The sequence below is a fragment of the Meleagris gallopavo genome, chromosome 1 (genome assembly GCF_000146605.3).
Source record: "Meleagris gallopavo isolate NT-WF06-2002-E0010 breed Aviagen turkey brand Nicholas breeding stock chromosome 1, Turkey_5.1, whole genome shotgun sequence".
NCBI classification, from domain to species: domain Eukaryota; kingdom Metazoa; phylum Chordata; class Aves; order Galliformes; family Phasianidae; genus Meleagris; species Meleagris gallopavo.
The window spans coordinates 168429783-168455767 of record NC_015011.2 but is presented as its reverse complement, the minus strand read 5'-3'; the positions used below and the strand labels follow the sequence as shown (position 1 = coordinate 168455767).

Here is a 25985-nt window from a genome sequence, read left to right as displayed (position 1 = left end):
TGAGACATCTTTACATTCTGAGTAGTTTTTATATGTATTTGGATTCATATCACTGGTATTTACATGGCATCAGACCATGAATTATTTACATAAATTAAACACAGATGCTAGAGCTAGAAGAAATGAATCATAGTTGTTTCTATAAAGAGCAGCAGGAGGTAATGATTTTGAGGGAAAATTCAGAAACCAGCTCTGCATGAACACATAGAATTCTACTCAGAAATGAATTGAATTATTCCTGTATTCACTATGATCTGGTAACTCACAAGCATATATAGTATTGGAGAGACCAAAGAGAGTTTATTCATACTGTAACGTCTCAGATGCATTCATTCTATATAATTCTGTCAAACAAAAAAGTGTTCTGTGAAATGTTCTAATGAGAATTTCTCTAAATATTACTGAACATAACATGAACTTAAAAAATCCTAATTTACTAACCTGCTGCTTTTGAGCCTGATCCTACCAAGGAAGGGAAGCTTCTCATTTGTCTATTTATTTACAAAGAAATGGAGCAACAGAAGTGGAATACTGTTTGTAACATCCCAATCTCATACTTATTCATCTGAACCAGTATGTTTCAGCATGCTATTGAAAAAGATAAGTCACTGCCAGCTGTTTTGTGTCTGTGCAAAAACAAAATGGAAAAATTGCAGTATTTTTTATTAAAAGGCCAAAAAATGGGAGAAAAATAAAAGTAGGTCCAAACTTAGGCCAGCTGGTGCTTTGTTTATTGGTTATTTTTTTCTAGTAGCTCATCTTGCTTTTGTAAACTTTGAGAAGGAATGTTGTGTTGTAACAGTATCATTTACTTTTACAGTTACTTGTGTGGGTAACGAGAAGCAACTATACTTTGTTAGCATGCAGTATAATTAAGTGACACTCTAAAAGGTAAGTGTCTTCTTCTACTTATGTCTAAAAACAGCCATAAGTCAAGCAAAGTGATTTTTATAGAGTAAATACAAATGTCTAATAAGTATATATATTTCCTTCCATTATTTTTATACTGCTATTAGCCATAGACTCTTTAGAACATTTTCATTTTAATGATGACACCAAGTTGAGTGGCACAGTTGACATGCCAGAGGAAGGGATGCTATTCAGAGGGATCTGGACAGGCTTGAGAGGTGGACCCCATGCCAACCTCATGAAGTTCAACAAAACCAAGTGCAAGGTTCTGCTCCTGGGTCAGGGCAATCCCAAGTACAGATACAGGTTGAGTAGAGAATGCCTTGAGAACAGCCCTGAGGAGAGGGATTTCGGAATGTTGGTTGATGAAAGACTCAACATGACCCAGCAGTGTGCACATGCAGCCCAGAAGGCCAACTGTATCCTGAGTCGCATCAAGAGAAACGTGACCAGCAGGTCAAGGGAGGTGATTCTGCACCTCTATTCTGCTCTCATGAGACCCCATCTGAGTACTGTGTCCAGTTCTGGAGCCCCCAGCACAAGAAGGATGTGGAGCTGTTGGAGTGGGCCCAGAGGAGGGCCACTAAGATGATCAGAGGGCTGGAACACCTATGGGGACAGGCTGAGAGAGCTGGGGCTCTGCAATCTGGAGAAGAGAAGGCTCCAGAGGGACCTTACAGCGGCCTTCCAGTACCTGAAGGGGGCCTACAGAAAGCCGGGGAGGGACTTTTTTTAAGGGCATGTAGCAACAGGATGAGGAAAATAGCCTTAAACTGGAAAAAGGTAGATTTAGCCCAGATATTAGAAGAAATTCTTTACGGTGAGAATGGTGAGACACTGAAACAGGTTGCCCAGTGAAGTTGTGGATGCCCCCTCTCTGAGAGCATTCAAGGCCAGGCTGGATGGGGCTTTGAGCAGCCTGGTCTAGAGAGAGGTGTCCCTGCCTATAGCAGGGGGGTTGGAATTAGGTGATCTTAAAGGTCCCTTCCAACCCAAACCATTCTATGATTCTCTGGTAATGGAGTTTTCTGAAAACTGTTGCATTACATTGAAGCCAAAGACTTTGTAGTGGGCCCAAGTTTTCACTGCATCCATTTCACATCACTCTGGAACTTGATCTTCCACATTCCCATTCAGTCCTCCCCCACTATTTATCAACTTACTACAGGATAGAGGGAAAAACGTCCAAATATTCCAAATTTGGATATTTTCAATGAAATTCAGTTACCAGCTTTTCATTGGCAGTTGAGACATTTTTGCACAGTGAACAAAGCTACTGATGTTTTCCTTGGCTTTTTAAAATGAGTTTGTCAAATTACCTATGTGCCTATATGGAAGTGCCCCAAGGTGCTTTGTATCTTCATTACCCTCTCCAGGCTGGGTTTTCTGGTCACACTGCATTTCACAAAGTGCACAAATGACTGATTTTGATAAGCTGTGCCTCAGCAGGTGAGCTGAGCCCAGAAGAGGATCCCAATGAGTGTTCAGGCTGCACGTCCTGCTTGAAGCAGGCTTTGTATGCAACTCACTGAGGCAAGACAGGCAGAGTATCCCCACAGGCGGAAGACATCCTTTCAGCAACAGTGAAAAGCTGTTCAGTTTTAAACGGAGTTTTTCTGCAGAGCTGTTTAAGTGGAGAAAAAATGGACAAGCTCTAAGTAATAAGCACTCCCCAAGTTTGCCAAGAAAAAGGGCAGAACAATACAATTTATTTACCATATACGCCCTTACCTTTCTTGCAACTTATATGAGTTGGAGATGCCTCCTTTCCACTGAGCAAGTCCTCAGCAGTGTTAGTTCAGTCACTAAAATTGCATGTCATTTGCATAATCACTGCCATCCCAGTGACTACTTGATAACTCCACGGGCAAAGGTAGTTCTGTTGAATGCGTAAAAAAGGAATTACAGGAGCTGCTTTTCCTCCTCTCTTGGCTCCTGTTGATATGGAAAGGTCTTGTTATCTGGGGCAGGCGCATAGGGATGTGCACTTGGACAAAGGGCTATGGGCCATCTTCATTATATGCAAATTTGCGGGAGCATTAATCTGCTATGCATTAACATAATATCAATCGATGCATCATGGTAATTCTCATCTGATCTAAAACATCCCTCGTGTAAGCAAAACCGTTTAGCCACATAGAGAAATGATGAGCTAATTCATTCTGGATCTAACCATATCAAAATCAGCAAACATGAATCAGAGCTGAATGTGACATGATTATATTTGTAGAAACCACTGCCCTACAGGCAGTTTATTCATTTAAATAACCAAATTAAACACGATAGTCCTAAATGCATCTTACTTAACTTGATCATTTAAATAAGCAACCATCTGCTGCGAATGGCACAACTGAACCTTTTCTTTAAATATTTCTTCCTTTCCGTCTTAAAACCAGAACTACTTTACATCCTCAGACTATTTCATGTTATGTCTGTGCCGGAGTACCTTTGTAAAGGAATTGGGGACAGAAGTTAATAGAAATTATAATACAAATACAAGCTGAACTCAATGTCTCTAATAGTTGGTACTAATCAGCTAAAGGGAGTGCATTAGCATTCCTATTTATACAATCATTTTAGCCACAGCGGAATCCATTTGTTACTAGAGGAATACAGCTGAACTCTATTGGGATTAAGGGGCAAGGAAGGATATGATCAAAAAGCGGGGAGAAAACCTTAGCAAGCTGAAAAAATCTCATTCATTATTTGAGGTCAGGGTCCTAATTTTATTAAAAGTATTTTTGCCTTATTGAGTAAGGAACAATTTTTACTATTCTTCATTAAATAGAGAATGCCTTTGGGGTTACGCAGCATTACTTAAGGTCTGGTTCTGAAGGCGTGTGTGTAGAGCTGCTCTATGCACGGGGACCATCCTCCTGCTGAATCTGAAGGGATAAAAGGCCGGGGAAAAGTTATGTATGCAGCAGAGTGCTGAAGAATTGGGACTGCAGATGTGCTCATTGTTGAGTATCTCTTGTAGTATTGCTTGGAGCTTTAGATAATTATAGTTACAAAACATGTACTACAGTAAAATTAGTAAGAGCAAATCATGTCTAATTGGAGTGGGATGGTTTTCACAATGACCTAACATAGACTCTCTCTCACAAAACATGCCCTGTGCTGTGTAATATCCAGAGAAAGAAGACCCTTCATTTTGAGACTGACGTAATATGTGCATGAGTAGAATGACCAGAAGTTGATTCTCCTCTCTTGAGGATTCAAGCCTATGGAAAAAACAAACTAGTTTTGAATTGAAAAATTTTGGAAAGATCACCACGTGACAATTCTGACAACTAAGTCTTTAATGCATTCCCAGTGTCTACGTGTGTTAGCAAGGTGACTCAGTGAGGAGAACGGCATGGAGCTGCGTCAGGGGAGGTGAGGGAAAGCGTCTGCACCAGAGGGCGGTGGGCATGGAACAGCCTGCCCTGGGCTGTGGGCACGGCCCCGAGCTGCTGGAGCTCAAGGAGCGTTTGGACAGCGCTCTCAGATATAGGGATTGGATTTGCGTGGTCCTATGAGGAGCCAGGGATTGGATTCAATGGTCCTTGTGAGGCCCTTCCAACTCAGAATATTCTGTGGTTCTGTGTTTCTAACTTTCATCAGCTTCAGAAGATATCCATCCTCTTTTGAATATATTTCTCCTACAGCAATCAAGGATCAAATATAGAAGGAAAATAACATGACAAGTCTATCTTGGTCCAAAGTTATCCTGACTGTTTCAATTTTATCTCAGTGCAAAAGGAAGAATGGAATATCTTTTATTATGCTAAAATAACCTTCCTTCCTCCCTAGCCTGCACATACGCACACCACTAGGGCTGCTAGTTGTAGTAATTAGCTCAGTGTGCTAATGAGAGTTTCCAGGGAAAATGCTGGCAGGATTAATTAATGGGTGAATTTCACTTTAATAAATGTATAGGCAATTTTCTAAATGCAGATGGCACAGTCCATCCTGAGAGGGGCTCAGTCTAGAGCTACTTAATACAGTAAGTGTCTGGGGAAAGTGGTTAATTTGTAATATGCTTCATGATACAGATTAGAAGAGGAATAATGCTTATGTTTGCTTCCCGATACATTATTCATTTCTCAACAACTTGACAATGCGGTGTTCTTTTCTGTTTGCTGCTCCCAGTTCTGTCCATTGAGTCATGAGGCAGGAACAAACATGAGGTGTCATTAGAGTGGCTTCAGCCATTCTTGTCCTGTGAAGTGTTTCAGGCCACAGGTTTGTTGTGTGTTGTAACAGAGAATGACAACAATAGGACCCTCGCTTTGTTGGTGACAAAGGCTAACGAGCATAGAATCATAGAATATCCCACACTGGAAGGGACCCACAAGGGTCACCAAGTCCAACCCTGGTTCCACACAGCATCACCCAAAAATCAAACCTGTGTCTGAGAGCATTGTCCAGACATTCCCTAAACTCCAGCAGCTCAGGGCTGTGCCCACTGTCCTGGGCAGCCTGTTCTATGCCCACCACCCTCTGAGGAAGAACCTTTTCCTGATATCTGTGATTGAGAGCTATGAGCTTTTTTGAAAGGATGGACAAGGGAACTACAAACCAGTGAGCCTCGTATCTGTGCCTGGGAAGATCATGGAACAGATCCTCCTGGAAGAGGTGTTAAGGCACATGAGGAATGAAGAGGTGATCCGAGACAGCCAGCATGGCTTCACCGAGGGAATATAGTCCTGGAGCAGTCTGGTGGCGTTCTGTGATGAAATGACGGCATCAGTGGACAAAGGAAAGGCAACTGATGTCATCTGCCTGGTCTTATGCGAGGCCTTTGAAATGGTTCCCCACCACATCCTGATCTCTAAATTGGAGAAATATGGATTTGAAGGCTGGACTATTTGGTGGATAAAGAATTGGTTGGATGATCATAGCCACAGAGTTGTTGTCAACAACTCTGTGTTCAGGTGGAGGCTGGTCACGAGCAGTGTCCTTCAGAAGTCTGTCTTTAGGACTGGTGCTTTTCAACATCTTCATCAATAACATAGACAGTGTGACTGAGTGTACCCTCAGAAGCTTGCTGATGACACTAAGCTGAATGGTGCAGCTGAGACAGTAGAAGGAAGGGATGCCAAGCAGAGGTACCTGAACATACTCAAAAAGTTGGCACACGAGAACATTAATGAAGTTTAACATGTACAAGGGTAAGGTGTTCTTCCACTTGGGTCGAGGCAATCCCAGATATGAGTATGGGTCTGGAAGAAGAAAGAACTCAATGAGAGTAGCCCTGTGGAGAAGGTCTTGGGAGTCCTGATGGCTTAAAAGTTGAATATCAGCCAGCAGTATGTTCTTGCAGCTCAGAAGGCCAACTTTATCCTGGGCTGCATCAAAAAAGGGGTGGTCTGCAGAGAGAAGGAGGGGATTGTGAGGCCCCATCTGGAGCACTGTGTCCAAGCCTGGAAGGTCCAGAGGAGGGCCACTAAGATGATCAGAGGGCTGGAGCACCTCTCCTATGAAGAAAGGCTGAGGGAGCTGGACTTGTTTAGCTTGGAGAATAGAAGGCTCTGGGGAAACCACATCAAAGCCTTCCAGTACTTGCAAGACCTTATGAGCAGGAGGGATACCAATATTTAACACAGTCTGATAATGGTAATACAGTGGAGAATGGTTTTAAACTAAAAGGGAAAAATTAGGCACTGGCTGCCAGAGAAGTTGTGGGTGCCCCATCCCTGAAGGTGCTCAAGGCTGGATGGGGCCCTGGGCAGTCTGATTTGGTGGGTGATGTCCCTGCCCGTGGCAGGGGGTTGGAACGCGGAGGGCTGTAAGGTCTCTTCCAGCCTAAGCCATTCTATTATTCTATGATATCTCACCTGACCCTCTCCTGACACACACTACAATGTTGGGTTACAAGCACCAGTCCTACCTTGCATGTGGGATTTGAGCAGCACAGCTGGGCTGGAGGAGGGCTGTGCTGTGCCATGTTGTACCACTGACTCCAGATATTATTGGGGTCTTGCAGTCCTGGAAAGAAGAAAGGTGAACTGTTTGTTATTCTCACTGTTAGACATCGTAACATGACGGTTAAGCTCAAAGCATTCATATGGGATGCAAAGAAGTAGCAAACATCAGCACAGCCCAGGCTCCTCCATAAACAGGGTATGGAATAACCTTTTTCCTATGCTAGATTTCACAGAATCACAGAATCACAGAATTGTAGGGGTTGGAAGGGACCTCTAGAGATCATCGAGACCAACCCCTCTGCCAAAGCAGGTTCCCTACACCAGGTCGCACAGGTAGGCGTCCAGGCGAGACTTGAATATCTCCAGAGAAGGAGACTCCACAACCCCCCTGGGCAGCCTGTTCCAGTGCTCCGTCACCCTCACCACAAAGAAGTTCTTACGCACATTCGTGCGAAACTTCCTGTGCTGCAGCTTATGTCCGTTTCCCCTCGTCCTGTCTCCACGTACCACTGAAAAGAGACTGGCCTCACCACTATGGCCGCCACACCTCAGATATTTATAAACCTGGATCAGGTCCCCTCTCAGTCTTCTCTTCTCAAGGCTAAACAGACCCAGTTCACTCAGCCTTTCTTCATAGGGGAGATGCTCCAGGCCCTTCACCATCTTTGTGGCCCTCCGCTGGACTCTTTCCAAGAGATCCCTGTCTTTTTTGTACTGGGGAGCCCAGAACTGGACACAGTACTCCAGATGAGGCCTTACCAGGGCAGAGTAGAGGGGGAGGATCACCTCCCTCGACCTGCTGGACACGCTCTTTTTAATGCACCCAGAATGTCATTGGCCTTTTTGGCCACGAGGGCACACTACTGGCTCATGGCCAACCTGTCGTCCACCAGGACGCCCAGGTCCCTCTCTGCAGAGCTCCTCTCCAGCAGCTCATCCCCCAGCCTGTATTGGTGCATGCAATTATTCCTCCCTAGGTGTAAGACCCTACACTTGCTTTAGTTGAACCTCATCCGGTTTCTTACTGCCCAGCTCTCCAGCCTGTCCAGGTCTCGCTGAATGGCAGCACAGCCTTCAGGCGTGTCAGCCAATCCTCCCAACTTCGTATCATCAGCAAACTTGCTGAGGGTGGCCACTATCCCTCATCAAGGTCACTGATGAAGATGTTGAACAAGACCGGACCCAGCACAGACCCCTGGGGGACACCACTGGTTACAGGTCTCCAGCCAGACTCTGCACCACCAACGACGACCCTCTGCGCTCTGCCAGTCAGCCAGTTCTCAACCCACCTCACTGTCCACTCGTCTATCCCACACTTCCTCAGCTTTGTTATAAGGATGTCGTGGGAGACAGTATCAAATGCCTTTCTAAAATCAAGGTAGACTACATCTACCGCTCTTCCCCCATCCACCCAGCATGTGACAGCATCATAGAAGGCCACCAGGTTGGTCAAGCATGACCTCCCCTTGGTGAACCCATGCTGACTACTCCTGATAAGATTTCCAATCTTAATAGATTGGGATGGGGGAAAAAGGTGTTGTTACCTGTGAGATCCCAAAAGACTTCAGGATCTTGCAATTCAGTTTCCTTCTGATAGTGATGTGAAGTGTAGATTACTTTTTTACCATACATTTCTCATTCACACACTTTCATTCTTTGAGCAGAGGTGTTGACATGCACACGCATGTCCCTCCCGGAAGCTCAAGCCAGCTGCCAGCACCAGGTACTGATTGTGTGGGAACCGTCAGCTCCAGCCAGGACCTGAAGGCAGAGAACAGGGCTTGACAGCTGTAACAGGTGATGGCCCATGAGTGGGGCTTGGGACAGCCCTGGGAGACACTGGCACCTGGCAGTGATTGGTGATGGTGCTTAGAGAAACACCTGCTATGAACAGAGCAGGTAGGGCCATTCTTTCTTGGTCCTTGTGCTGTAGGAATTGCTGTGTTTATGTACATGTTTGCATTTGTACATCCATTCCTGTTTGTATACTTCTGCTTAAATGCAAATTTCCACTGTTTCCATTGGAAACATTTCTGTATTTCCAGTGCAACCTGAAACTGGATGTTGCATTGACATTTTTATTTTTATCCTGACTTTTTATGCAATCGGTATTTAATCTCTGTTACAACTCATCTGTGCCTTTACATCTCATATTTTCTGATCATGTTTTCTACGGTTTAAGTAAACAAGTTCTCTTTTTATTTCTTTTAAAACTCATGCCCACTGAATTATTCTCTGAGAAACAGAAGATAAGCATTCTTTTTTGTTATTTTCTAAATGCTATTCATAATTTAACTGATCGCTGTCTTATCCCCCCTCAGTCATTCTTTCTGCAAACTTCATTGTCCTCATTTTGGCAGTCACTTCACCCAACGTGTCATTCCATTACTGTCCTTCCCAGTCATTACTTTTCTCATTGTTTGTGAGTTCTAGCCCATGCTTTTAAGACCAGAGACCAGAGCTGTGTAGAGGATTCAGGGTTTGAGTACATCTACACCATGGCATAATGATGTTTTCTGTTTCGCTCTCTGTTTTTTTCCTAATAACTCCTGACATTCTATTTACCTTCTTGACCACCACGGAATAATGAGCTGGCGTTTCAGAGAGCTATTCAAAGATCTCTTCCCTAGTGATAATAGCTAATTTAGAGCCCATCGCTGAGCATGCACAGTTAAGATTGCTTTCCCCATGCACATTACTTAGCATTTACCAATGCTGAATTTCATCTTCCATTTCATTCTCAAAGACACTCTGCAGTCTAAAATCCTTCTGCAGCCCTTCAGAGCCAGTTGTCATTGTTACTCCCTGACAATTTTGCAACTTCAGCGAACTTTTTTCCCTTCACCATTCACCCCTTGTCCAAATCACTTACAAAAATGTTGGCCAGCACAGTTCCCTGGTGGTTATCTCCATCACTGTGAAAAAATGCCTCAATTTTCCCATCCTTCCTTTTGTGTCTTTTAACTACTCTGGATTAGTTATTAATCCTCAAAGGAGGATTTTTTATGACTGCTCCATTTCTTCCGTTTCGAGGGCCCTGAGCAAGGGATTTTTGGAAAACTGAAGAAGCGATGGCACAAAGATCCTTGTCTATGGAAGGAAAGGTGCTTCCGAGATCCTATTCACCTCATTGTAAGCATACCAAAACCTGCAGAGATGCAAGCAAAGGCGAGCGAGATGAAATATGTGAGGCAACCCTTTGGGTTAAAAGCACTCATGGAGCAGGGGTGTTGTCTGGCAAGGGCTGGGGAACCCCAGTCCTTGGAGTGCTTCAGCCCCTGTTGGAGAAACCCAATCCAACTGCTTGTGGTTTGAGCAGAGCTTTGGATTAGATGAACTCATGCTTCAGAGGTCGCTTATGATACCAGTTTTTCTACATTCCTATGTTTACAAGCATATACGAGGGATGTATACATTAGTACAGGGTGTTAGAGACTTGCCAGAGTCTAAACATAACTTTTGACTTTTGAACGGGGTCTGGTTTTGGTTTTCAGCAAACAAGAAATGGAAAGTTGTGCCTGCGTTCAGTGGGAACAATTGGATGGGTGGCAAACATGTTTGGTCATAGTACCGCTTTTGTATCTATTCCAGCAGTTCTCATTCCAATAAAATCTTTTACACTGTAAATCATGCTTGGTGCAAAGTTCCAGACCTCCACCCACAGCTGTTGCAGCCTTGGATATTTCACTTCTTGAGTTCTGCTGTAAATGTCCCTACCAAGCTCCACTCCAGTTGGTGTAACCTTCTGTAATGGTCCCTGTCTGCAATCCAAAACCATGATTTTAAGCAGCACCTGAGTACAAAATCATTTCATGTCCCTCATTTTGGGTAGCAAATTATCTTTGTCCCAGACAAGCCTGGTATTAATAGTCATTTATGATCACAAATTATTGCAATTAGAGAAGGTTCACTATTAATGGGCTGTAAAAGAGGTGAATCTCTGTTTAATTCAAGCTGCCATTTCATGATTTAGTCATGACCTGCATGTGTCCTTCTGGCCAGTGGAAAGTGTGAGCCTGGAGCTGCGCTGCCTGGAGAACTCAGTGTTCTCCCAGGAGGAGCAGGGCTGGGGGGGACACTGCTCATCCTGGTGCACCTGGCAGGAGGATTTCTCATCTGGCGGGTGATTGATTTCTCATCTGAAGGGCACAGCAATGTGAGCAGACAGGGCACAGATCTCTGGCTGTCCATGCTCCCTTGGTGCAAAGCCCCAAGCCATGCTGTGCTCACCCCATCCTGCTGTCTGTCCAAGGTCCTGGGAGATGGAAATAGAGTTATGTTCTTCCTCAAATAACCAAAGCTATCTCGTTTAGAATCTCATTTGCAGCTTTTTCTTTTCTTTTTTTTTAGTTTGTAGAGCTTAATTTACTTGAAGGCAAAGGACCACCACGTCACAAAAGGGTTTGAATGCCATTGTTATCTCCTTGGCCTTCATTGCAGAGGAAAGCAGTGCACTGCTTACTGCACACTGGTACCAAAAAAAACCCAAGTCCTTGAAAAAGCTCAACAGAAGTGGCACTAATGAAGCTTAGAAGTGGGAGTAGGACAGTGTTGTGGTTTTGTTGTGCTGTTCCCTGGTTCACACAGACACCTGGATCAGTGGGTCCCCATCCCACACAGCCTCAGGAGCTGTGTTCCCCCTCTTCCAGCTCGTGCAATGTTATGGTGCTCACTGAAATACATAGGAACCGTATCTGTGCAGCAAATTGCTACTGAAAATCTGATCTGGTCTAAAAATAGATACTTTGCAGGTGCTTTAGAGGTGAAACCAAGTGCCATGTCCCAGTTGTAGTGTGGCTGCTCCGAAGTCAGAACATGTTACAGCACTGGGCAGGTGAAGGAGCATGCTGCAGGAGTGAGGGGATGCGTTCTGCTGCACACCCAGCTGCATTTGGAGGCAGCTCTCCATCAGTCACTTCTCTCTCTCCTTGTCTTGCCCTTCCTTTCCCACCCACCATGCTGCCACCTGTGCTGTGCTGGCATCACAGCTTTGTGCTACGAGGAGCCAGAGAGCTGCAACAGCTGAAAAATGACTTTGCACAGAGGTGGGTGATCTTTCCCCTGAGCTCAGCAGTCCTGGTCACCATATGTTGCACAAATGAGGGCTGGCAGAAGGGAGCAGAAGCAAACGCTGGTGGTGGGACTGGGAGGAAATGCAGACTGACAGTCTGATTATTGGCAATGGAGAAATGCACACAGTATAAATATATCTGGAATGTTTATAGTGTGAGAGCTGGGATCTGTGTTGTCCCTGTTCACTGTGCCCTACCAGACTCCTCCTCCAAACAGCAGGGCCATAGAAGCATTTGAATTGGAAGGAACCCTTAAAGGCCATCTAGTCCAAACCCCTGCTCCATCAGGTGCTCAGAGCCGTGTCCATGACTTTGAGTGCCTCTAGGAATGGGGCACCCACCTCTTTCTGGGCAACCTGTGCCAGCACCTTACCACCCTTATTGTAAACAAAAAAAAAAAAAAAAAGAGCACATCCTGCCCTGCACTCACTGGGTAATGCCCCACATGCAGGTGGGCGGCCATGAGCACTGAATGCTCAGGCTCAGACATCACAGAGGCATCCTAATGCGTTTGCATTAACACTTTTCCCTTGGCTCTTCAGCTAAGAGCCATTTCTGTGATGCACAGGACAGAGCCAGCGTTGCTTAGCAGCTCTCTGTGTCAGCGGTCTGTGTGTATCTGTGCATTTGTACCTTTCCTCTCCTCACTCTGGACCAAATGAAGGCGATGCTTCTGTTTTCCCTGTGAGCCAAGGCATGCATGGCACATCACCGTGCTGGTCATGTGCCTGATGCTGGTGCCCCATGCCTGCCTCCGAGCCTTGGTGAGGTGATCATCCTCTTTTATCTTGTCCCAGAGATTTCTGGATCAAATAATTGCCCATTTCAATGTGGTTTGTTGGGAGCAGGGTGTAAATCACAGTGTTTGTAAGCATTCTGCCCATACCTCTCAAGCCAGGAGCACCTGGCAGTCTCCATTGGTGTGGGGGTTTGGGACCTGGCTCACTGGACATGGCTTGGGAGCAGAGGGGACAGATAGATCTCATGGGAAAGGGGGACAGGACTGATGCCCACACAGCCCACAGCAGGAAGAAGTGAAAACAGCCGCAGATCCCCGTAACAAATCTGCAGTGTTCTAGGCAGACTGTCCGGCTCTCTCCAGATATCATTCCATCCATTTAAAATGGGCTGCCCAGGGAGGAGGTGGAATCACCGTCCCTGGAGGTGTTTAAGGAATGTGGAGATGTGGCACTGAGGGATGTGATTAGTGGGCATGGTGGGGATGGGCTGGCAGTTGGACTGGATGATCTTAGAGGTCTTTGTCCCTCCAGTCTTCCTGGGTTGATGAGTGTGCTCAGGCCCTTGAGCCAAGGACACTGCTGGAAACAGATGCAGCTCCTGCTACATTCAGTGCAAAATCAAAATGTGTAAGCAAAAGCTGGATTTCACCTGGAGTCTCTTTATCCTGTAATAAATTACTAAGCGGATTTGATATTCTGTCATGAATGTCTAATTAAAAAGCAAACCTCTGCTTCATAAAATCTCTGATAGTACTAATAAAATGTCATAAATGCAACGAATGTTGTGATAATGCTTTTGGAGACTAATTGCCTTTCATCATCATTAACACAGAACTGATCGGCAGCCACTTGTGCTAGCACTGTGCTTTGGTGGCTGGGATGGGGCTGGCCAGGGGAGGAGGTGGGATGTGGGATGTGAGATGTGGAATGAGGGATGCAGGATGTAGGATGAGGAATGTGGGATGCTCGTATTTGATGCTTATTATTGCTTGTCCTGGGGAGATGGGAGCCCAAAAGGATGAGCTATGCCCAGTACCAGAGTAGGCAGGTAGGGTTAGACCCCATCTCCAGGTTCTGGCATTGATCCCCATCAGGACCCCATAACAGCCTCTCCAGTTGATGCCCCAGTATGGGGGTCTGAAGAGGTGTGGAAATGATGTATGAGCACACAAATTACGCCATTATGTGGCTGGCACTGGATGAAAGCTTGGCAGCCGAAGATGCGCTCAGTGCCATCTGGAGAAAGTGAATGGGAACCCGGGGATGGAAGTAAGCACCCATTTCTCCTCCTGCCCTCCTTGGGAAATGGCCAAGGGACAGCTTCTGACATGGTGTCCTCTCAGCACTGCAGTGTGCCTTTGCTGATACTGAGTCACATAGCATGGAGGAGGGCTGGGCAGGATGCCACTGTCCTCGGGGTAGATGTTTCATAGAATCATAGAATGGCTTGGGTTGAAAAGGACATCAAAGATCATCTAGTTCCAATCCCCCTGCTATGTGCAGGGTCACCAATCACCAGACCAGGCTTCGCAGAGCCACATCCAGCCTGGCCTTGAATGCCTCCAGGGATGGGGCATCCACAACCTCCTTGGGCAACCTGTTCCAATGCGTCACCACCCTCTGACTGAAAAAATTCCTCCTAATATCTAACCTAAACCTCCTCTGTCTCAGTTTAAAACCATTCCCCCTTGTCCTATCACAATCCACCCTTGTAAACAGCCGTTCCCCCACCTGTTCATAGCTCCCTTCAAGTACTGGAAGGCCACAATGAAGTCTCCCTGGAGCCTTCTCTTCTCCAAGCTGGACAAGCCCAGTTCCCTCAATCTTTCCTCATAGGAGGGGTGCTCCAGTCCTCTGATCATCTTAGTGCCCTCCTCTGGACCCACTCCAAGAGCTCCGCATCCCTCCAGATGTGAGTCCCCAGGGCTCCTCCACTGCTCTGTTACCTCTGTCAGACCACTGGATGTGCCCTCCCTCCCTGGGCTGCAGGTAGAGCCTTCTCCTTGCCCTCATTTGTTGCTGGCGTGGTATTCCTTTAAACTCCAACAACAAAACTCGAGGCAGCACCGCTATTGTTGCCTCTAAAATGTTTACTCCTGGCTCTCTTTAGGACCTAAAAGGCTGAAAACTGCATCCTAATTGCCCAATTAGTCCTAATGCTGCGTAGTGTTGACTGTTTAGTTACCATATATTGTGTACAGAACTAATTGTGGTGAAAGTAAATGAATGTGAAGGAAACAAACAAGCTACTAGAAAATAATTACTTGGAGTGTTTCTTTTTAGTACCTGTACAGCAGATTTCATTATAGTCAACAGCTTCTAAAGCTGCTTGAAATAGCGGTATTTGTCATTTTCATAGAAACTTGATAATGACATTAATTTATCTTAATGGTCTGTTCTATTGTTATAAATAGTAAAATTAGCTTAAATTGTCTTGCTTTTGCTGGTTTTGGATGGCTCCGAAGGGCCCCACAACAGCAGATGAGTAGATAATTTGGTGTGCTTGACAGATTTCCAATAATTTGTTATGTGGAACATGAGGTAATGCTAGTACCATTAATGTTCATTTTCCTCTAAATTCATTACTGCCCTTTTCCCTTTTATCTTTTTTAATGTCTGGGCCATTTTTTCTATATTTCAAGTGGAGCTACAAAGCCTATTCATATTCAGCTATAGTAGCTATTAACATTCTGCACATAGAGAACATAATGTAGAAAAACAACTCTTTATGAAATGATGAGGCTGGTGGCTATTTGTGCTGGAAAGTAGGCAAAATGGGTTGTTTGCTGGTATTAGGGATTGGCCGTAATTAAGTCAAATGTAATTTTAAAGAAATTTAAATGTTTTTGTTTTTATAGCAAAGGTAAAACACAATTCAGGGAGACTCTAAGAAGGTGTAAATGCATTAATAAAAATTATTTTCCTCTTTTTCTGCCACTTCTGCTTAAACTTCACAGAGGGCTGTGTGCGGGGCTATTTAGTCACACAATATTTTCTACCCAATTTAAGCCTAATTAGTCTTGGGAAAGTATGAACATTAATGCTACCTTAGTGTGGGTTTGCTGATATGGCAATGATCTGAGCAAACAGAGCTTCCCATCGGTTGGAAATTACTTTGGGTTCTTCTCCTTTTGTTTCTTTACTTTTGCATCTGACCAACATCTGCATCCTCTTCTCCCCAGCTCAGGGCCACCTGGCAGGAGCTGCTTAGATCCCTCTGAGTGCTCCTCCACTTGGGGCTCTCCTAGGCATCTTCTTCCATCTCCTAAACAGGGAGGACCACCTGGGGCAGTGATGGGACCAGTGGGTCCTTGGCACGGAGCTGCAGGAACCCCTTTATTTGGTGTTGGGTGGTGCTGTTTGGAACTGTGCTACTGCACTAATGCTTCTCTTGAGAGACATGGATCTGTTGGAGCGCGTCCAGAGGAAGGCCACAAAAATGACATGAGGGATGGAACACTTCCCTACGAGGATAGGCTGAGAGAGCTGGGGCTGTTCAGCCTGGAGAAGGCTCCAGGGGGATTGAGAGTGGCCTTTCGGTGTCTAAAGGGGGGCTGTAAGAAAGAAGGGGACAGACTCTCTATCAGGATGCATTGTGATAGGACAAGGGGAAAAGGTTTCAGACTGAAAGTGAAGAGATTTAGATTGGGTATAAGGAAAAAGTTACTTACATTAAGGATATTGAGGTACTGGCACAGGTTGCTCAGAGAGATGGTGGATCCCCTGTCCCTGGAGACACTCAGGGGCAGGTTGGACAGGGCTCTGAGTAGTACCTGATGGAACTGTAGGTGTCCCTATTCATTGCAGGGGGTTGCCACAGATGACCTTTAAAGGTCCCTTCCATCTCAGATGATTCTATGATTCTATTATTCATGCAACATCAAGCCACTCACATGAAATGTGGATTGCTTTTAGCTTTTGGAAGCAGATTTGCCAATGTTCCCTTCTGCTGAGAAGTCAAAAATCAGCACTTCTGGGGAAAAAAAAAAAACAAAACCCAGACCTTTCCTTTTCCGCAGACTTTTTCCCTAGCTTCAGAAGATTGAATACAAAGTGCTGAATACATTGCTGACCATTGGCATTGGACAGGAGCAACTCCTCATGGGCACATGTGGCAGAGGAGCGCAGTGCCCAAGCCCTATCTCAGCTTGTCATCTTGCTCCTTCTCAAGACAGCAAAAGACATAGCTACATCTGCAGCTCAAGTTATCTGATTTATTCCTGACAACTGCATTAGGAGGAGATGAACAGCACCTAGAAGTGCCAATTTCTCTCCATTAATGAAAGAGTGCCCAAGCTCCCCAGTGTAAACATGAGGCATCAGCATGATGAACAACCGCACCCGGGCAAAGCATCAGTGCCAGAATCAGAGCTGCCGTGGAAGGGATGCCCACACTCGACTCATAGGTAGGTGAGCCACTATGGGGTGGGGGAAATTCTCCTTTGTCCTGGAGCTCTTGGACAGCTCAAGATTGCGAAGTTACATGTGAGATTGCACCTCAGGGTATGAAGGCTCAGTGTAGTGATGTACTGCAGAGCCTTTCTCGACGTCCAAAGCTCATGTTTCTCTCAAAATTTATGCCGAAAGTTAGCTGTGATTTCCCCAAATATATACTTTGCTGCTCCTGTTTTCATAGAATCATAGAATGGTTTGGGTTGAAAGGGACCTTACAGTCCCAACCCCACTGCTTTGGATGGAGCTGCCACTCACCAGGCTGCCCCCATTAATTTAAAATCTTTTATTTTCTTCTTCTTTAGTTTTTTTTTTTCAGATGTACCAGTCTTGTTTTTAAAATTCTGGGGATGAAGCTGTGCATTCTAAATTCTCAGGAAATCCTATATGTTTTTCATACCCCTGCACTAAGAAATTGTCATCGTTTAACTGGATGGCAGCTCAGCACCATAACCCTGCTTGCTCTGCCCAGGTGAGATGTGGAGATAGTTGGATAAAAGTGAATCTCATGGGTGGAGATAAGGACAGCTCACAAGGTAAAGCAAAAGCCACACTCACAAGCAAAACAAATCAAGGCATTTGTGGAACCGTAGAATCATAGAATGTAGGAGTTGGAAGGGATCCACAAGGATCACCAAGACCAACCCCTGGCTCCACACAGCACCACTCAGAATCCAATCCTTTGTCTGAGAGTGCTGTCCAAACGCTCCCTGAGCTCCGGCTGCCTGTTCCATGTCCTGGGCAGCCTGTTCCATGTCCTGGGCAGCCTGTTCCATACCCCCTGCCCTTTCAACGGTTTATGGGCTGGTTCGGCCCGGTTCCATGACTAGCGGGATGGAGGGATTTTGCAAATCCACGCCTCTGGAAAAGGGAAACAGGGGACCCCAAAATAATTAAAACGGTGGCAATGATCTGAGGAGAAACAAACTAATTCACTACCTATGGTATCGGAATGCAAGATAACACACTATAATACAGTATCATTAGAATTGAAGCTAATAAATCAAATATAATGAGAGAGAGTGTCCAAAAAGTGGAAAGGCCTCACCATAACATTGAGGCACACAGTTGGGCTGAGCAGCAGGGAGGAGAGCCAAAGGAAGAAGAGAGAATGTCAGATGACCTACCAAGGCCTTATATCTGTTCCCCCTGAGCAGAAATGATAACAGCGCAGCAAACAGTCTTTTGGGGAATGTAGCTCTTCTTCTCTTTGGGGACAGGTACCCAGAACTGGAGCATTAACACTTTAACTCCCAGTGCACTATGTGATGTTATGATGTGGAATACCGATAACCAAAAATCATAAAACCATGACATGCCTTCTGGTGCAGACCCTGTCCCCATCCGCCAACCGGAATTCATTTGCTGCTTCCCATGGGCAGGTGGATATGCAGCCACTCCCAGCAAAGCAGGGCCCATCACAAATAATGGGTCATTAGGAAGATAAGCACCATCACTCTGATTGTCCCCCCTTTCCTCCATCCCAGTGCTCAGTGTGACACGACATGCTATGGGACATTCCACTGGCCAGTTGGGGTCAGCTGTCCTGGTTCTGTCCCTTCCTAGCTCCCTGTGCACCCCAGCCCCTCACTGGCCAGGCAGTGTGAGTGAGGAGATGAAATGTCCTTGGCACTGTGAAGCACTGCTCAGCAACAATGAACACATTGATGTTGTCAACATTGTTCTCATCCTAACTCCTCCTAACTCCCAAAACTCCTGGTTACCTTTTCTCTTTGTGACATGGAAAAATCCCACCAAACAAGGGGAACATCTGCACTGAAAGATGTGTGCTTGTGCTCAGCCTACCTTCCTTGTGATAAAGCCAACTCCTGGCAGTGACACATTGGATGCAAGGAGTGAGCCCCCGTGCAAGCCAGGATGTACACTCCTTATTCCCCACTGTAATCATGGGACAGTGATGGCAGTGTGAAGGCAGTGGCTGAACACATGCAATGACCCCGCTGACCCAACAGACTGCTAGAATTACCCAATTAACAGAAGTAACCAAGAGGATTTCCTCTTAGATCTGGTAGCAGGTGAGGGGAAGGAATGCTGGGAGAGAAGGAATCGCAACAAAATGCGTGTGTGTTTTCCTGCCCACTGAGCAATTCACTGCTCTGAGGAGGCAGAGATGTGCCGTGAGGAGCTCCTGTACAATGGGAGAGCCAATGCATCAAATTCAGTCTTCCCATGCTAGGTCACTCAACAGGCTGCAATCTTTCAGGTGATTTTCTATAATTTGTTACCTATAATAATTAGGTAATTATAATTAATTATATGGGTGATTTTAATATATGAGTAATATGTAATATATAGATCATAAAAGAGAGTGTATTACTATAAAATATACTAGAAAACCAGCGCCCAGTTCCCCAGCTCATGGTTTTGTTTGACCATGCACTTCCTTCCAACCAGGATGCTCCCAGCCTCAGTCTCAGTGCTGCAAGAAGCCTTGGTGCAGGGCTGGCGCTTTAGAGCACTCTGTTGGAAATGCTGGCCAAGCAGCACCAGGAAGGCTGCTGACATGCAGCATATATATGACCATTGGCTGGGGAGGGCTCTTTTTTATAGAATCATAAAATCATTAAGGCTGGAGAAGACCTCTAAGATCCTCCAGTCAACCCATCACCACCATGCTTTGAGCACACGGGATCAGGAGATGTAAAATAATTGTCCATGCATGATGCATCACTGCATTTCTGGCAGATGTCTTTAGACACAAAAAAAGGAGCATGTTTTTTTTTTAAGAGGCTCTTTGTAAAACTCGGTTTTTTTGGATTGCAGCTCAGGCTGCTCAAGCTGAGATATACACACTGAGAATAACCGTGTCTGAGCTGATGGCAGCTCTTTCTTTGGCACCATGCATCTCTGAGGTGGGTGTAGCCCTCCAGCAGCATCCAAAGTTTGCTGATGGTCTGGGCATATTTGCTAATTTGCCCCTGTGTGAAGTCGCACAAATACATTTTTCAGGCTTTATGGTGGAAGTCATTGGGGCAGCTTGGGATAAGCCATACATTTTTTTCTGCAACATGAATTCTCTGACTTACTTTCCTTTTTCCAAGGCTCCCTCAGGGCAATATGGGCAGGTTATTACCCAACACAGCCAGTCACCCCAATGAGTGATCACATCTCTGGGCAACACACAGCTATCGCACCACAAGGACACCAGCAAAATGGTTTTACATCATGTGAATTATTTTCCTATTTGAAACACAGAATCTCTCTCAAATAGCTTTAAAACCCATCTCACAGTGAAGCATCCAGTTTGTTCCATTAACTACTCAGAGAGTCAACTGGAGAAACACTGTTATTAATTTCAATGGAAAGCTAAAATGCAGTTCATTTTCTGTAATTGCGGGCCTGTCACCTAAAGACCTGGGAAAAGCTTTTAATCTGAGGTGTTTTTAGAAGGGTATGATTACACCACATGTCTTCACAAGTGCCTAATTAGTGTGGCGTCAACCAAAAAGAAACACAAAGAGCATAACTTTAGGGCTGCCAGCAGACAGTCCCCACCCAGCCCGAGTAGGGTGAGGAGCAGTGGACACTGGGATGCTCATGTAAGGGGCACCACTCCCTTCCCATCCCATCCATCTGCATCCAGCCCCCAGCCCAATGTCATGCCTTGGTGGCTGCCTTCCCCGTGCTGGTTTGCTTGAGTGGGCACCTGGAGCAAAACAGGAAAACGTGCAGCATTTCATTTTCTATTGGAAAAGAAGGAGTAATCTGCAAATTATTGATAATCTGGAGAATGGGATGGAGTGCACCCTCACTAAATTTGTGAATAACTTGGAACTGAGGGAAATGCTGACCCAACTGAGGGCCTGGAGGTTCCAGTGGACATGGAGTTGAATATGAGACACAGTGTGCCCTGGTTGATGGTGTTCTTGGCTGCATTAGTCAACGTAAAGGTAGCAGGTCAAGAGGCGATTCTTCCCCTCTACCCAGTGTTGGTGCTGCAGCTGGAGTGCTGGGTCCAGCTCTGGGCCCCCCAGTACCAGAGAGACATGAGCATACAGGAGAGAACCTAAGGGAGGACCAATGAGATGCTGAACGGCCTGGAGCACCTCTACTGTGGAGAACATGAGAGCTGGGACTGCTCAGCTCAAGAAGAATAAGATCAGGTTGGATCAGAGCCACAGCTGCCAAGTGGGGTCCTTTGTAGTGAACCTGTAAGGCCAAGTCACAGCTACAGAGAACACTTAGACCAGTGGAAAAGTATGGATGGCAGAAGACCACCCAGTTAATGTTTGACACATCCAGCAGCCTCTTCCCTTGGCTGTGCTCATAACCCCCATTGACCAGGCAGCATGGGAGGACAATGCGTGGGCCCAGGCACAGAGGTGCTTTGGTGTTGCCTTTGGGGCTGCTCTGCCCACATGCAGGGGACCCTGTGGCCATATCCCCAAACAAAGGCACTGTCGCAGTGCCTCTAATTGGGAGCCTTTAATTGAGTTCACAAAGAGCTAAGTATACTCAGCACCTTGGTGGATGAGCACTGAGGTGGATAGTAGTACTTGGGAAGCGATTTAGTTGAAAAAAAGTAAGAAAGGAAAAGGCCAGGCCATGCATCTGCTGTGCCGCCTTGAATCTGAGCGCACAGAGGGCTTTGGGCTCTGGGGATCTTTCTGAGCTGGCACATCTCCCCTACCATGATAACATTTTCAACGTTAGTGGATGACATTTTGTAATATGTTTAAGGATCTGTAATATTTTATGCTTGTAGCTTTTTGTGATTGTTGTTCCAATATGGCACTGATGCCAGTATTAAAGTTTAATATGATTATAAAGCTCAATTGTATAACCGAGGGGTTATGCTCTTTATCTATCCTAATCTGATTAAAATGCTTCTCTTCAGTAGCTTGCTGCAATCGCTTTACAGCAAACCCTGGCAGCCAGGCCACCGGTGCTGTGCGTGTGCCTGCCTTCATTTCAGCTCGAACCGAATTGTTTTCTTCAGAGAGTCTGCTGTGATGCCATGTTCTGGTTCTAGGAGAAAACCAGTGTCGATAACTGTAAGCAATGCCTACAGTTGGTGCTAAGCAGTGTTGGACAAAGCCAAGGCCATTTACAATGAAGGGCCCAAGGAGCTGGGAGGGAACAGAGAGAGGAAAGCTGACTTACACCAGTCAAAGGGATATTCCATGCCATACGACATCATGTACAAGGAGTTCTGAAGGGGGTAGCCCTTCATTTGGCTCTTCTGCTCGGGGCCGAGATGAGCATGGGGCAGGGGATGATGAGCAATTGCTTGTGCATGACTTGTCATATATATATATAGTCACTACTACTATCCTTTTCCTTTTCTCTGCGTTAGTAAGTAGTTGTATATGAACTCATGAGTTCTACTTTGCCTTTTCTGATTCTCTCACCATCCTACCTAGGAAGGGAGGGCCTCACTGAGGGAGAACTCAGTGAGGCACTGAGCCACCCGCTGGGTTAAACCACAGCAACTGACCAAACACAGTCCTGTGAACCGCAAAAAACATGCAGCTGTGCTTTCCCTTTTGGTAAAGGAATTTGAGAACAGGTTTCAAGATTGCTAAAAAATCAATTTTTTGGTATATTTGTGACTCCATTTTCAAACAATGAAAATACATTACCTAACTATTTAGGAGCAGAATGTGTAGGTTTGCAATCAAATATTCAACTCAAAAATAAGATTGTGTCTCTTCACCTGACTTCCATAAGCCCTCTCTTACCAGAGGTAAATAGCCCTCGTTTCACAGACACACCTTATTCACGTCACTGCTTTTTGGCAGTACAGACACTTGTGAGCGATTATTGTCCAGGAAGAAGCACAGGGAGAGTAAAATCATGTCAAAAATCTCTGATGAACACCTGGAGAACTCACTCAGAACTGCAGACACTGCCTCTGAGCCTGACTGATGCATGAGTTTCCCAAAAACAAGGTCACATATTCCACTAGTTTTATGGTTTTGTTGCTCTCTTTTTCTAAATCTTTTAATAAAAATGATTAAAAAATAAAGTTTCATTACTAATATACATGAGCTGTATTATATATGAGGGCTACTCCATAAGCAATGCCTTCTGTTTCATGGCGTTGGCCCATGATGTCACGTTGGTGGTATGGCAAGAGAGGCTGAACCTTCCCACCAATATTCCATTACATGTTGTTGTGGTGTGACACAAGGGCAGTCTGATAGAGTGGTGTCTGACATGGAAGAGCGGATGAAGCAAAGCTGTGTCACTGAATTCTTCTATGTGGAAAAAATAGCACCCACTGACATTCATCAATGCTTGCTGAGTGTTGAAGAACACCCAACATGGGATGCGAGGACAGTGAGCAGTGTTGGTGCATTTCAGCAGCACAGCATGCAGGCTTTTGTTAAGCTCTGACAAAAATGCACAGGTAATGGTGGTGACTATGCTGAAAAATAAGGTTGTGTGGCTGAGAACTTGCCCTGTCAGATAGTGTTGTTGTGCTCTTTGCATCTATTGCAGTTTCCATGGAAATAAACAGGAGGCATTACTTTTGGTTCAACCTGCATATTGCAGCCCAGGACAATTCCTCTTCCCTCGATGTAGCTCAGGCAAGCCAAAGGGTTGGACTCCTTCTGGTGCTAAGGGGAGAAGCACTTTGGGGCTGCTGCTTTGCATCGACGTTGCTAAGCAATGGAGTAACTGCCAGCAGCAAATGTCACCACTGCATCTAAAACCCATCACAGAATTAAATTCATCATTGTAATTAAATTCTCTCTTTGCTTATGATACCATCTCCTGGACGTGAAGTACCTGTCCAGCCCAGTGGAACACTAGTTAATGCAGGAGCACACATCCAGCTCTAATTTCCATGGCCATTTAGTGCTCGTGTGCCACAGCATGTTATAAATGCAAAGGTACAGGACAGAAAATGGGCTGTAGAGAATGTGATTATTGCACGTAGAGGCAAAAGCATGAGGAGAGAGCTTGGTTTTATTGTACCCACCTCCTCTCTTCCTTCAAAGACCTCTAACACTCATATGACTGAAAGGCTCTGTAAGACCAAATTGTGCTTTGGGGCAAAGCAGAGCCACCAGATGAGCCCTCACACAGCAGAACTGTCTCTGTGTGCTGCATGCTGCAGATGTGTAGCACCAGGCTCCTCTCAGGTTGGAGCTTAAGTGTGAGCACACACTTGTGCTGCTGGTCTGCTCGGTGAAGCCCTGCAGCTGCAGCCCAGGGGGTGGTAGCTCTGCAGGCTGCCTCTCTGCAGGACACACAGTGATCAATTACCAACCAGACCACGACTGCTGGCTGTCAGGAAGATGAAAGTTTCAAAGGAAAATATATATATATAAATACACACACACGTATGTGTGTGTAAATTCAGTGGAGCAGAAAGCACAAGGCTGCTAGGGGATGCAGTGTGGCTAAGTCTCCAGCACCTCTGCTCCCAGCCTATGGGGAGCCAGGGCTGCAGTGGCACGGTAGGGTCAGGAGCACAAGTGGAGAGCAGCAGCTCAGCGCAGCCCAGGGATGCAGTGTTTGCTCCTATTATTGATGATCCCATCCCACGTCCAATTTCTCATCTCTCATATGATGGAAGTGGTTGCCTCTCATTCCTCCTTTGGCAAAACCAGTAGTGCTTTCCCCACTGAGAAGTGTGCTGCTTCTGCTGGGCCATGCTTGCAGCCTCCAGATTCTTACAGCCAGCCTTTGCCTGCAGAGCTTAACAAAAAAAACAGCCTCCAAACCCAAACACATTCTTTCTCCTTCTACATCATGCATAGCAGATTCCACGGTTGATACTGAGCAGGCTGTGTGCCTTTGGCCAGGCTCTCAGACCTCTTCCATTTCTAGATGGCAGAATTTTCCAGTGTTGCTCTACCAAAGGGAGTTTATCACAGCTCTATCAATTGCAAAGCATCATTAAGATGGGCATTGTATCCATAAAGCAGTGCTAATATTCAGGTAATCCATGTATGTGAACTGAGAACAAACGAGGAGAAAAACTTGTACTCAGACGTCAGTGAGGCATGGACACAGGCTGCTCAGAGAGCTGTGGGTGCCCCATTCCAGAAGGTGCTCAGGGCCAGGCTGGATGGGGCCCTGGGCAGCCTCAGCTGATGGGTGGCGACCCTCCCCATAGCAGGGGCTTGGGGCTGAACGGGCTGTAAGGTCCCGTCCAACCCAAGCCATATTGTGATTCTGTGATTCTAAGGGCATCATCCTTTAGCTTCTTATCCATACAAAATTACTGGAACTGTTATAGAAGTGTGAAGTTTAAGGCTTTCACCATCCTCTGGGCAAAAACATGCTGGTGTTATGGGTCACTGCAAATCATCTTCAGCCCCTCTCTCAGCCATGAGTCTTTTTTTTTTCTATGTGTGTCAGGAGGTCCACTTCCTAGGTGAAAGTTTGCCTTGAAGTTGTATGAGAACTGGGATGAGGATGCTTGCTGAGCCGCCCTTGTGATGCAAGACCTTGCCGGGCTGTGTGCTGTTGGATGGTGCCTCGTGGCCTTATCTCCACGTTCGCCATCACTGCTGAGCTGCCCAGAACAGACATCGTTCACCTCATTGGGATACTGTACTTCACATCCCTAACAAATTTCCACTATCTATTAAAATTGCCTCAGAAGTAAATGGTTAAGTTTCTTGACTGAATGGAACTTGCCCTGCTCCCACTATTACCTGGCATAACGTATTAGAGAGACAGGCTTACATTTTCATTATACCCAGCCCAATTACACTAGAGAATCTGCAAATGAAAGGACTCTAAATTCTAATACTGAATTTTCCTCTCAGTTGTTCCTAAAAAGAAAGCTTAGAGTAGCAAATAAACGACTGTGTTTTCATTGCTTCATTGGCATGCGGTGAAGTAGAATGAACTGCTCTGTATTCTGAAGATTCATATGGTTGTTTGGAGAAGGCACTCCTCCCATGAAGATGTAGCAC

At 45.6% G+C, this 25985-nt stretch overlaps 1 long non-coding RNA gene across 1 annotated transcript; it reads left to right on the top strand.

Annotated features, from left to right (window-relative positions):
* The first annotated feature begins 217 nt into the window (after positions 1-217).
* Positions 218-10448, top strand: LOC104917540. Its single transcript, XR_796928.3, has 3 exons — positions 218-891; positions 8486-8720; positions 9855-10448. It is a non-coding gene; the product is annotated as an uncharacterized LOC104917540 (long non-coding RNA).
* Positions 10449-25985: the final 15537 nt, after the last annotated feature.